We start from the raw sequence: 12,518 nt of genomic DNA, 5'->3' as shown, positions 1-12,518 counted from the left end.
ACAGAGGTCCATTTTGGGCGATAGATGGGCCATAGATGGGTGATGTGAAGTGGAAAGTCTATCCCTACGTCTTTTATACCAATGAACTTTTAATTATATTTGCAAGCAGTTCTGTTAAACAAACTCCAAATTCTACCTTATAATTGTTTATTAGTAATAATGGAAAAAACATTAGGTTAGGCCTTCATTGGCCAAATTAAAGACTAAGTCAAAATGTTATGCATTCTCGAATCTAACTCATTAAAATCATTGTCTGAGGTAAGTCTTCCAAGAAAATGAAGCATTCTCAAGTAAAACATAGTTTATACGTTAACCCTTTACTTGTCTCGAGCAGAAAAACACAATCATTTAAACACAGTATCATTTTCAGGCAACCTTAATTTCTAACAATCTCCAACATGAGCAGGCGATGGAAACTGTCGACCTCCATGGATAGGATGGCCACCTGCATGGAGCAGTTAACGCGCCACTCAAAGGAGCACATGCTATATTTGCAGAATAGGTGGCTATCGTAAAGGATTGATGGCTATCTATGGAGGATAGATGGCTATCTATGGATAATAGATGGCAGAGGCACATAGATGTCCTCTCTAGGAGGGATGTCAGTGTAAACCTGGGTCCTCATGGCCCCACTGATGTGCTCCAGCTCCTTGCTAGCAGGGAAGTGCAGGTGGTACATGAGAGGGATGAAGGTGAGAGGGAACATGGAAGCGGGGGCTCCTCTCAGAGCACTCACACTTCTCCTTCATTGCTACCCACTCAGTCAGAGCTCCAGATACCTCCCCTGACCGTGATGGCTGAGCCTGCCCCTGCACAGTCGCAGGAGGAGCAGACTTTGGCGGGCCCATCACAGGCTCCAAAACCCAGAGGACGACCGCCAAAAATGTCTAAGCAGACGCAGCAGGGAAGTGAACAGCCTTCCTCTACCTCTGCTGAGTCAGTGTTCTTGACCAGGCCAACATCCCCAGCATCGAAGCACTGACCACATTTGACCAGCTCTGTTGGGCAGGCCACATTGTTCGCATGCCCGACACAAGACTCCCAAAGCAAGCGCTCTACTTGGAACTCCTACATGACAAGCGAGCTCCAAGTGGGCAGAGGAAACATTTCAAGAACACCCTCAAAGCCATCTTGATAAAGTGCAACATCCCCAATGACACCTGGGAGTCCCTGGCCAAAGACCGCCCTAAGTGGAAGAACAGCAGGACGCTGAGCACCTTGAGTCTCGTCGCCGAGAGCATGCAGAAACCAATCGCGGGCAGCGGAAGGAGTGTGCGACAAACCAGACTCCCCACCCACCCTTTCCTTCAATGACTGTCTGTCCCACTTGTGACAGGGACTGTAATTCTCTTATTGGACTGTTCAGTCACCTACGAACTCACTTTTAAAGTGGAAGCAAGTCTTCCTTGATTTCGATGGACTACCTATGATGATGATGAAGCCACAGTGGTAGCACCATGTAGAAGCACTCGTAAGAGAAAGATGCCACTCAAGTAGATTTACAAGGGTAGTCACTTGGGTGTTGCTGTGTCCTTAGATGCTCTAGTAATGACTCCACGAAGCATTGTGTTGTACTTGAACTGTCATGACCTTAGTCCTTTATTTGTTAACTCCAGAATGCGGCTCACACCTGGTGGCCTGCCTTTTCTATGAGGCCAGGCACACCTGTACAGATAACCTACAAGTCTCCCACTGCTGTGCCCTCTGGTGGCACACCTTGTGATAGTGCCAACAGTAACCATGTAGGATACATGACATCACTCTCCCCTGAGCCTTTAGTGCAAATTTCCTCTGCACTGACTGTGCTCTGGGTTTAGCTCTATGTGGGCTCTGTCTAGTTGACTCTTGGCAGGTCATTTCAATCTTGGGTGAGTGGTTGGTGCAGTAGCATGCTGGTGGTTGCTGTTTGTGTGCGTGTCCCTGACCACTCCATTCTCCCCCCCACCACAATGATTATGGCAGGGGCTCCTAGCATTCATGTACATTCAAGTTCAGGAAAATGGGTTTTGCATTACATTTGTGGTTCCGTTGTACAACAAGTACGTTAGATGCCTTATTGATGCAGTGACCGGTGCGTGAGGACAAATTAGTTCCGGAGCTGCTGGATGGTGTTCCTGCAGTCTGGTGGCAGCGCGGTGCCCAGTGCTGGCAGTGGGAACCCGGTTGGCTCGAGTTGCCTGCTCTCGGGGCTGTTGCCGTGGTCCCTAGCTCTGGGCCGATTCACAGATGCCTGTGGCCTCCCTGTCCTTTCTTTGCATCCTAGGTCGCTGCTGCTCCCTGAGGAGCTGTCACCTAGCAGTGCACAGGGGACTGCTGACTCGCTGGCCTGGGCGTTGTTTGGTTTGGGATCCTGACTGGTGCCGGTTCCCTTTGGCGGAGCTGTGGCAGGTGACCCTACATTTACAGGTATGGCCTTGGTGGTGATGGGGTCTGGGGACTGCACCTTAATACAGTCTGCTGCTTCAGGCTCGTGGCAGTTGGTGACATTGGGTGCCTGAGAAGTGGAGCCGATCAGGGGCAGGGTATCGATACCGGTGCCGTTACCCTGCTGAGGTCACTTGCTCTGCAGCTCGTGTGTGTCGGCTGCTTGTGGCCACACTCCATGGTGCATGACTCTGGTCCCCGGGACACAGGCTACAGCATTGGGTAGCTCGCTGGACCTGTGTGTTCCCAATGGGTGCCTGCCTGCTGCATTGGCTGCATGCCGTTGAAACCCTGCATCGTACAACTTTTCATTACTTATGCTGGACACACTGTGGGTCCGATTGCGATCGCACGACTTTTTCTCGCTGGTTGTATGTGCACAGTTCAGATCATCAATTACACATTTTACATAATCGCGTGACTTTTCCTCACTGGTTGCGTGTATACAATTCAAATTATCAGTTGCACATTTTACATGATCAATTCCATCTTTTGTCTCTGACTTACAATTACTATTACATTGCTTAATTGTGTGGAACTGTCCCTTTAATTGTAGTGGGTTGCCGGCCTTCTTTAAGAGAGCCTTGCTTTCTTTACCCCAATCCGCTTCTCTGTTTAGTGCCACGTGTTGCTCCATCAGTGCTGCACCTCGTGGTCTGGCCGCGGCCATCTTTGTCTTCAGCGCGTTCACCTTGTGGTTTGGCCGCCATCTTTTCACCATCCACGATGTCAACTGCAGTGATCCTCTTCTCCCCGGGTTCTGCCTCCGAAGCTGGGAAGTCGCCTCTGGATCCGATTTTCTTCTTCCGGAGTCCTGCCACTGGCGCCTGGAAGGTGCGTTCGGGTTGCTTCAGCTGGATCATCTCCACGCAGTCGTGCTGAGCGGTCTGTGCCTCGGGTGTCATGCTGGTCTGCACTTTGGTGCCGGGTCCACTCTGAGGTGAGGGCTTGCTTTGCCTCTGAGTGCAGAGGGCGTCGATTGGTGGAGGGGTGAAGTCTTCCCACTTCCAATGGATCTTTTCCATCCACCTTCTGCTGAGCAGCGTTGGTTCATCACCGACAACAATCCACAAAGGTAACTTGTGCACCGCGCCGTCATTTGCGCTACCAACGACTGGGATGATTTCATCGGTGTAGGTGCGCAGCTTTGCCTGAACCGGGACCAACTTGGTCGTTCAGCTTGATTGTCCCATAGCCTCTCAAAGGTTTCTTGATTCATCACTGACTAACTCACCCCCGTGTCCACTTCCATGAAGACTGGAACGCCCTCTATCTCGACTTCCATTTTCAGCGGGGAACACTCGGTGGTGCAGGTAAACATGCTGTGTACTTCCCTGTGGAACTGGGTTGCCTCTCTGCCTATCGATTCATAATCTACGCTGGTTTCCTGGCCGTCTGCAGACTCTTCATCGACACAGTGAGTCATATTTCTCTTACACATTCGCTGGAGGTGGCCCTTTGTGTTGCAGCCATTGCATACATAGTCTTTAAAGCGGCACTGATGAACCCTGTGATTTCCTCCGCAATGCCAGCATGGGGTTACTCGATTAGCCGCCCCCCCCCCTCCCCCACTGGCGGACTCTGAGTTAAGGGACTCGGGGGCCTGTTCTCTCTTCCCTGAGAGGGTTCATGCTTACAGTCCAGCCTCTAAACGGCGCCACTCTGTGCACAGTACCTGCCGGGTTTGAGTCTTGAGGGTGAGTCATCTGCCTAGAGCTGCAGGTCGAGGTCATGAATGATTGGCTCACAGAGATGGCCTTCTGCAGTGTGACTGTGGTTTCCGCTGACAGTAGCTTATGAAAAAGGCCCTCATGGCCAATTCCAGTGACAAAAATGTCCTGCAGTGCTTCGTTGAGGTGGATTGCAAACTCGCATGGTGCTGCCAGCCTCCAGAGGTCTGCGGCGTACTTCGCGACTTCCTGGCCTCCGGGCCGTTGGTGGGTATAGAACCAGTGTCTGGTTGTGAGGATGCTCTCTTTGGGCTTGAGTTGCTCATGGATCAGGATTACGAGCTCTTTGTATGTCTTGGTCGTTGTCTTCGCTGGTGCCAGCAAATCCCTGACGAGGCCATAGACGGTGGGCCCACAGCTGGTTAGCAAGATAGCTCGGCGCTTATCAGCCAGTGTGGCCGGGTCGTCTCCTGCCAGGTCATTTGCTGTGAAGAAACGTCCTAGCCTCTCCACAAAGGCCAATCATCACCATCGGTGAACTGTTGCAACGTACCAAGGGTAGCCATTTTCACGTGAAAGTTCGTAATCTCATCGCCAATTGTTGTGTCCTTGGATGCTCTAGTAATGACTCCATGAGGCAGTGTGTTGTACTTGAACTGTAGTGACTTTAGTCCTTTATTCATTAACTCCAGAGTGAGGATCACACCTGGTGGCCTGCCTTTTATACTAGGCCAGGCACACCTGTACAGGTAACCTACAAGTCTCCCACTGCTGTGCCCTCTGGTGGCACACCTTGTGATAGTACCAACAGTAGCCATGTAGGATACATGACAGGTGTTTTATTCAATGTTAATATGAAGTTCCAGTTTATTTAATGTGAATCATAATTGTCTTTCTTTTCAAAACTTTCCGGTTTTGGACAATTTTGTGTGCACCATTGGAAGTGGCTGAGTTAGTTGGAGTGAAGGGTCAGACATAACGTTACCTCCAGCAATAGTGATGACTGTGAAAGGAATGGATTGGTCATTGTAAGGAAGCTTTATGGTGTGGCTGTGGAGTGTTGCCAATCTGGCGAAGCATAAGGACATAAGAAATAGGAGCAGGAGTAGGCCATTCGGCCCCTCGAGCCTGCTCCACCATTTAATACAATCATGGCTAATCCGTTCATGGACTCAGGTCCATAACCCCTTATTCCCTTATCGTTTAAGAAACTATCTATCTCTGTCTTAAATTTATTCAATGACCCAGCTTCCACAGCTCTCTGAGGCAGCGAATTCCATAGATTTACAACCCTCTGAGAGAAGAAATTCCTCCTCATCTCAGTTTTAAATGGGCGGCCCCTTAATCTAAGATTATGCCCCCTAGTCCTAGTCTCCCCTATCAGTGGAAACATCCTCTCTGCATCCACCTCGTCAAGCCCCCTCATAATCTTATACATTTCGATAAGATCATCTCTCATTCTTCTGAATTCCAATGAATAGAGGCCCAACCTACTCCACCTTTCCTCATAAGTCAACCCCCTCATCTCTGGAATCAACCTAGTTAACCTTCTCTGAACAGTCTCCAAAGCAAGTATATCCTTTCTTAAATAAGGGAACCAAAACTGCACGCAATATTCTAGGTGTGACCTCACCAAATAACCTGTATAGCTGTAGTAAGACTTCCCTGCTTTTATACTCCATCCCCTTTGCAATAAAGACTAAGATACCATTGGCCTTCCTGATCACTTGCTGTACCTGCATACTAACCTTTTGTGTTTCATGCATCAGGACCCCCAGGTCCCGCTGTACTGCAGCACTTTGCAATCTTTCTCCATTTAAATTGTTATGTCCTGAGATGCTCTAATAATGACTCCACAAGGCTAAGTGTTGTACTTGAACTGTAGTGACCTTAGTCCTTTATTTGTTAACTCCAGAGTGAGAATCACACCTGGTGGCCTGCCTTTTATACTAGGCCTGACATACCTGTACAGGTAACGTACAAGTCTCCCACTGCTGTGCCCTCTGGTGGCACACCTTGTGATAGTACCAACAGTAGCCATGTAGGATACATGACAGGTGTTTTATTCAATGTTAATATGAAGTTCCAGTTTATTTAATGTGAATCATAATTGTCTTTCTTTTCAAAACTTTCCGGTTTTGGACAATTTTGTGTGCACCATTGGAAGTGGCTGAGTTAGTTGGAGTGAAGGGTCAGACATAACGTTACCTCCAGCAATAGTGATGACTGTGAAAGGAATGGATTGGTCATTGTAAGGAAGCTTTATGGTGTGGCTGTGGAGTGTTGCCAATCTGGCGAAGCATAAGGACATAAGAAATAGGAGCAGGAGTAGGCCATTCGGCCCCTCGAGCCTGCTCCACCATTTAATACAATCATGGCTAATCCGTTCATGGACTCAGGTCCATAACCCCTTATTCCCTTATCGTTTAAGAAACTATCTATCTCTGTCTTAAATTTATTCAATGACCCAGCTTCCACAGCTCTCTGAGGCAGCGAATTCCATAGATTTACAACCCTCTGAGAGAAGAAATTCCTCCTCATCTCAGTTTTAAATGGGCGGCCCCTTAATCTAAGATTATGCCCCCTAGTCCTAGTCTCCCCTATCAGTGGAAACATCCTCTCTGCATCCACCTCGTCAAGCCCCCTCATAATCTTATACATTTCGATAAGATCATCTCTCATTCTTCTGAATTCCAATGAATAGAGGCCCAACCTACTCCACCTTTCCTCATAAGTCAACCCCCTCATCTCTGGAATCAACCTAGTTAACCTTCTCTGAACAGTCTCCAAAGCAAGTATATCCTTTCTTAAATAAGGGAACCAAAACTGCACGCAATATTCTAGGTGTGACCTCACCAAATAACCTGTATAGCTGTAGTAAGACTTCCCTGCTTTTATACTCCATCCCCTTTGCAATAAAGACTAAGATACCATTGGCCTTCCTGATCACTTGCTGTACCTGCATACTAACCTTTTGTGTTTCATGCATCAGGACCCCCAGGTCCCGCTGTACTGCAGCACTTTGCAATCTTTCTCCATTTAAATTGTTATGTCCTGAGATGCTCTAATAATGACTCCACAAGGCTAAGTGTTGTACTTGAACTGTAGTGACCTTAGTCCTTTATTTGTTAACTCCAGAGTGAGAATCACACCTGGTGGCCTGCCTTTTATACTAGGCCTGACATACCTGTACAGGTAACGTACAAGTCTCCCACTGCTGTGCCCTCTGGTGGCACACCTTGTGATAGTACCAACAGTAGCCATGTAGGATACATGACAAATAATAACTTGCTCTTCGATTTTTTTTCTGCCAAAGTGCATCACCTCACACTTTCCAACATTAGATTCTATGTGCCAAATTTTTGCCCACTCACTTAGCCTATCGATGTCCTTTTGCAGGCTTTTTGTGTCCTCACACATTGCTTTTCCTCCCATCTTTGTATCACCAGCAAACTTGGCTATGTTACACTTGGTCCCTTCATCCAAGTCGTCAATATAGATTGTAAATAGTTGGGGTCCCAGCACTGATCCCTGCGGCACCCCACTAGTTACTGATTGCCAACCCGAGAATGAACCATTTATCTGATCTGAACTCTTATACTCAATAAGAAAATCCCTGATTCCCATGAAGCGAAACCTCACAAATTCATTGACACGTGCAATATAACAATGATCATATATCGCTTCCAAAGGCAGCGAAACAAAGGGCACCAGTTAGTCACCATCTCCTTTTAGCATTGATATAAACATTTATTTGTGAAAGCAAAATGAGTAAGCACACGCCAGAATTTGTGTAGCCAGTATCGTTTGGAAATAAAATACATTATTGGAGGTTTATTAATGATCAAGGTTGGACAATCTAGTTCTTAGTGGCAAAAACTCTACTGCACAAAACTGCCTTTAATTTGGCATTACTTGGTAGTTCATTCAGAAAGATGGTATGGAAAAATTGCCATACTGGTGCAGTTCCGCGATTGTCGGGCACCGTGGGGACTGGTGGGCATAGTGGACATGTGTGACAATGTTATTATTTAACTGTAAGGTTGCGAAATTGGGCTTGGTATTGCCTGTTGTTCGGGTGCTACAGGTGCCATTCGGGGACAAAAATGGTGTCTGATGTGTGTGCGCACACTTCTGCCACAAATCACACTGGACACCATCTTAGTGAGCGCATTAGTGCACGCACAGCTAACGTCCACCAGATGTATGAGGAGCAGGCAGATCATGACATCAATCAGCATGGAGCATAGATTTGATGCAAGTGATGCCATTTTGGAGCTCAACACTCTATCCGACGCCCTCTCTTAACCTCGCACATCTGAACACACTTTCAGCAGCAGGAAGGCCCCCCCCACCAGCGCTATTTAAAGGAAGCTGTTGCTATGATTCTACAAGTGTTTGGTGCTTTCTATAGTTGTTTCAAGTTGCAAAAGTCTACAGGGAGTGGTGTGGCAGGTGCGAAAGGACTTTTTGTTGATTTCAAGGCATCGGCACAAACTTGTTGCTCCCATACATGTGCACTAGTAGGTATTCCCCTTCAGCATGACTGAGAAAATGAGCAGAGGCCATGCAGAGCAGGACATGCTGCTAGAAGAGGGAGAGGGTGAAGGGCTCTCAACAGGAGGCCAATCCCCCCGGGGTGTTCGGGGAGCAATTCTCCTACCTGAACCTCAGTGAAGAACAATGTGTGAGACATCTGCGTTTCAATAAGGATGTCCTCATTGAAATTTGCCACCTGCTGCAGCCACAACTGCAACCTCAGGGCAGGACAAGGACCGCATTGCCAGTGGCTGTGAAGGTGATCGTGGTGGTGGCTTTGCTAGGATTGCAGGCTTCGCCATGGTGCAGGGTGCCATAGATTGCATGCACATCGCTTTGTGGGCACCGCATGTCAACTCTGTCATATACTGGAACTGAAAGGGATTCTTCTCCCTCAGTGTCGAGCTGGTGTGTGGCTATTGGCAACGACTCATACAGTTCAATGCCCGGTATCCTGGCAGCAGTCATGATGCCTTCATTCTGCGGTAGTCCACTGTGCCAGCTGCATTGGAGCCACCATAGCAAACTAAAGGGTGGCTACTGGGCAATAAAGACTATCCACTGACAACATGGCTCATGACTCCGGTGTGCAACGCATGCACAATGTGCGCAGCATACATACAATGACAGCCATGTTGCCGCACGAAATGTGAGAGCAGACTATTGGCAAGCTGAAACAATGCTTGTTTCCTGGACCGCTCTGGAAAAGCCCTGCAGTACTCGGCAGAGCAGGTGCCAATATTTGTGGTAGTCTGCAGCTTGCTGTACAAACTTGCCATCATGAGGGGGCAGCCCTTGCCACCAGTTGTACGACGAGCAACTGAGGAGGAAGAGCACGAGGAGGAAGAAGAGGAAGAGACGACCTAGACAGCCCTTTTCTGCCTGGGCTGTCCACGAAGAACTAATTCGAGTGCGATACCAGTAACCACAATCCTAATTCCCCATTCACCAACAGTCCTACACCTTACCTTCCCTCTGTCACTGACCAGCACAGCATCCGCTTGGCCACAATGGAGCTACTACCACTCCCCCGGGGCAGCATCTCAGCAATCCTAGTTGCTGATTGCTGGACTGCTGTGACACCCAGCAAGCTCTTTTGAACACTGTAATAAAAGCCATCACAAAATAAACATCCAAAATCATTTATAAATAAAATCATGCCACATTGCATACAAAAATCAACTAATTACCCTTTTGCATTCCCTTAGTGTCTGTCTTCCAGGTGGCTTTGCCTCTCCTAGTGCTCCTACGCAGTGTTAGCCCAGTGGCTGCAGCATGGTTGGTGGAAGGCTGCTGACTTTCAATGGAGGAGACTGCAGATGACCTTGAAGGACGACTTCGAGTAGCTCTGGGTGTAGAAGGCGCAGCTGTAGACTGCACCATCTCAGCATGGGCGGCAGCAGTCTGGGCTGGCTGGCGACAGGCAATAGCAAGGCACCGGCAGAGTGGCACGACAAATTATGTCATCCTGAGAGAGGACAGCAGGTTTGTGCTTCATGGAGCTACTACCACTCCCCCGGGGCAGCATCTCAGCAATCCTAGTTGCTGATTGCTGGACTGCTGTGACACCCAGCAAGCCCTTTTGAACACTGTAATCCACAGTCATGACTGCAGCAGTTTGGCCTTACATGACAGCAGTCTGAGCTTGCACTGCATCACTCAGATGTTGGGTGGCTGCTGCTTGTGCTGCAATGGAAGTTGTAACATCAGCCATCAGACTCTGCATCATGTTAAGGTCCACAAATGTGCTGAAAAGGATGGGCTCCAAGCTCTGCTCAAAGCCCTGTGCCAAGTTGGTGCTGGACTTCTCCATGCTGTTTTGACAATGAATGTAGGCTTTCTGGCAGGCTTCCCAATGCAACAAGCATTTTGTTGTACATACTCATCAGTGTTCTTCTGTAGGCTGCCTCATCGAAGACCTCAAATGAGTTCTCTGTAGCGGAACCTGTCTGCGACCTCGCTCTCTGGCGAGCTGGAACCTGGGCTATCCTTTACCCTTGCCCTGGCTGCAGCGCACTCGTGCCCAGTGTCTCACCACGTGTAGGTCCCGCCTCTAATCTATCCTCTAAGATACACAATGTCAGTATCTGAGCTGGTGACTGTGAGTGTGAAATCAAGTGACGTTGCTATGTCTTCATCAGCACTCTCTTCTTAGGACTGAGATGAGGAGAAACTTCTTCACTCAGAGTTGTTAACCTGTAGAATTCCCTACTGCAGAGAGTTGTTGATGCCAGTTCATTGGATATATTCAAGAGGGGTTAGATATGGCCCTTACGGCTAAAGGGATCAAGGGGTATGGAGAGAAAGCAGGAAAGGGTACTGAGGTGAATGCTCAGCCATGATCTTATTGAATGGTGGTGCAGGCTCGAAGGGCCAAATGGCTTATTCTTGCACCTATTTTCTATGTTCTTGGTGTTCCTCCACTGCCAGGCCGGGGTGCACCTCTTGGGGAGTTGAAAGGAAAAAGCCACAAGGGTAAGGTTGTGGTGATGGGAGTAGGGGTCGGGGGGAGTAAGAGGTGCATGCTTACACCATTTGCAGCTTACAAATCAGAAGAGATTGTGGGATGAGGGCAAGTGAGATGTGACAAGGAGGATTAGGTATGAGGGTACCGTCATCTTCGATAGGCCACAGCCTCAGCAATAGCCATTCCAATAATGGCCAGCACCAACTCCTCCATGGGGGCTTGGACATGCAGGTGCACCTGTCTTCCTCCTGCTGCCTCCCGTTGTGCACGACCTTATCTTGCAAGAGAGAGGGGAAGTGTGTCGTGCAACCTGTTTGGGTGATGTGGCTGTCATGGTTGAATAGATAGCAGTGTGTGCAGGCTGTGAGTTGTGGGTGTGAGGCTTGCAGCAGTGCTAAGTGTGTGAGGGTGAGGTGAAGCATATGAATGTTAGGTATGAGGCCTGATTGATAAGAGATTGTTGGTAGGTGAGTGATGTGGATGTGGCAAATAGAGCACTGGCCGAAGCTAGTGGTGCAGTTGGTAGGATATGGCATTTGAAGATGCATTCACTCATCTTGACCATTCTTGTGAGATCATTGAACTGCTTGCGGCATTGCAACCAGGTCCTTGGGGCTTGACTCCTGACATTGATCTCCACAGCTATCTGCTCCACCTGCCTTTTGAGCAGGTGTCTGGGTGACCTGTTGGACCCCTGTGGATACAGGACATCTGTCCTCCTTTCCACCTCCTCCATCAAGACCTCCAGTGCAGCGTCTGCAAACCTTGGAGCCCGTTCTCTTCCATGTTGTGCCATTCCTCATTCTTTCCCAGGACAGATTCACTTCCAGCATGACTCTCAGCACCTGCTCCAGCCACAATGCACCTCCCCTTTAGGAGGTGCAGGCTAGCTTTAAGCAGTGCAGGCTAGTCTTAAGTGGAGCTAGGAAGTTACAATTTGGGCTCGCAGCTGATGTGAGCAGCCAATGAACAGCGCAGTTAGCGCTGGCTACACGCAAAAATCATGTAAATGAGCAGGCAGCACGAAGTTGGCATGCTGACTGCATTTCAATCAACAGGCACGGGTTAATCGTACATCGCGATTCTCACGCCCTTTTTCAGTGACTATCCAATTTAGCCCCCAAGAAGTTTCCTTTGTTTTTATGGTTTAGCTTTCTATTAGTTATGCACCTCTAAAAAGGAGGCGCTTTTAATAGGTTTACCGTTTGATGACATTGTGACAACCCAGTGTCTTCTTATAGTTTTATCAAGAAAAGGCACACCAGTGCAGTAGGAGTTGCTCTTCTGAGGTTGGGGTGAGGCACATTGTTGGTACAGAGTCATGCGTTGGTTGTGTTGTACCTCAGCTGGAGTGCTTGATACTGCCACTAAGTGCTTGAAATAGGACGAGTTCTAATTCCCCAGCATAACACTTCTCA

This window comes from Pristiophorus japonicus, chromosome 9 (genome assembly GCF_044704955.1).
Source record: "Pristiophorus japonicus isolate sPriJap1 chromosome 9, sPriJap1.hap1, whole genome shotgun sequence".
Taxonomy (NCBI): Eukaryota; Metazoa; Chordata; class Chondrichthyes; family Pristiophoridae; genus Pristiophorus; species Pristiophorus japonicus.
This window is presented reverse-complemented; position numbering follows the sequence as displayed.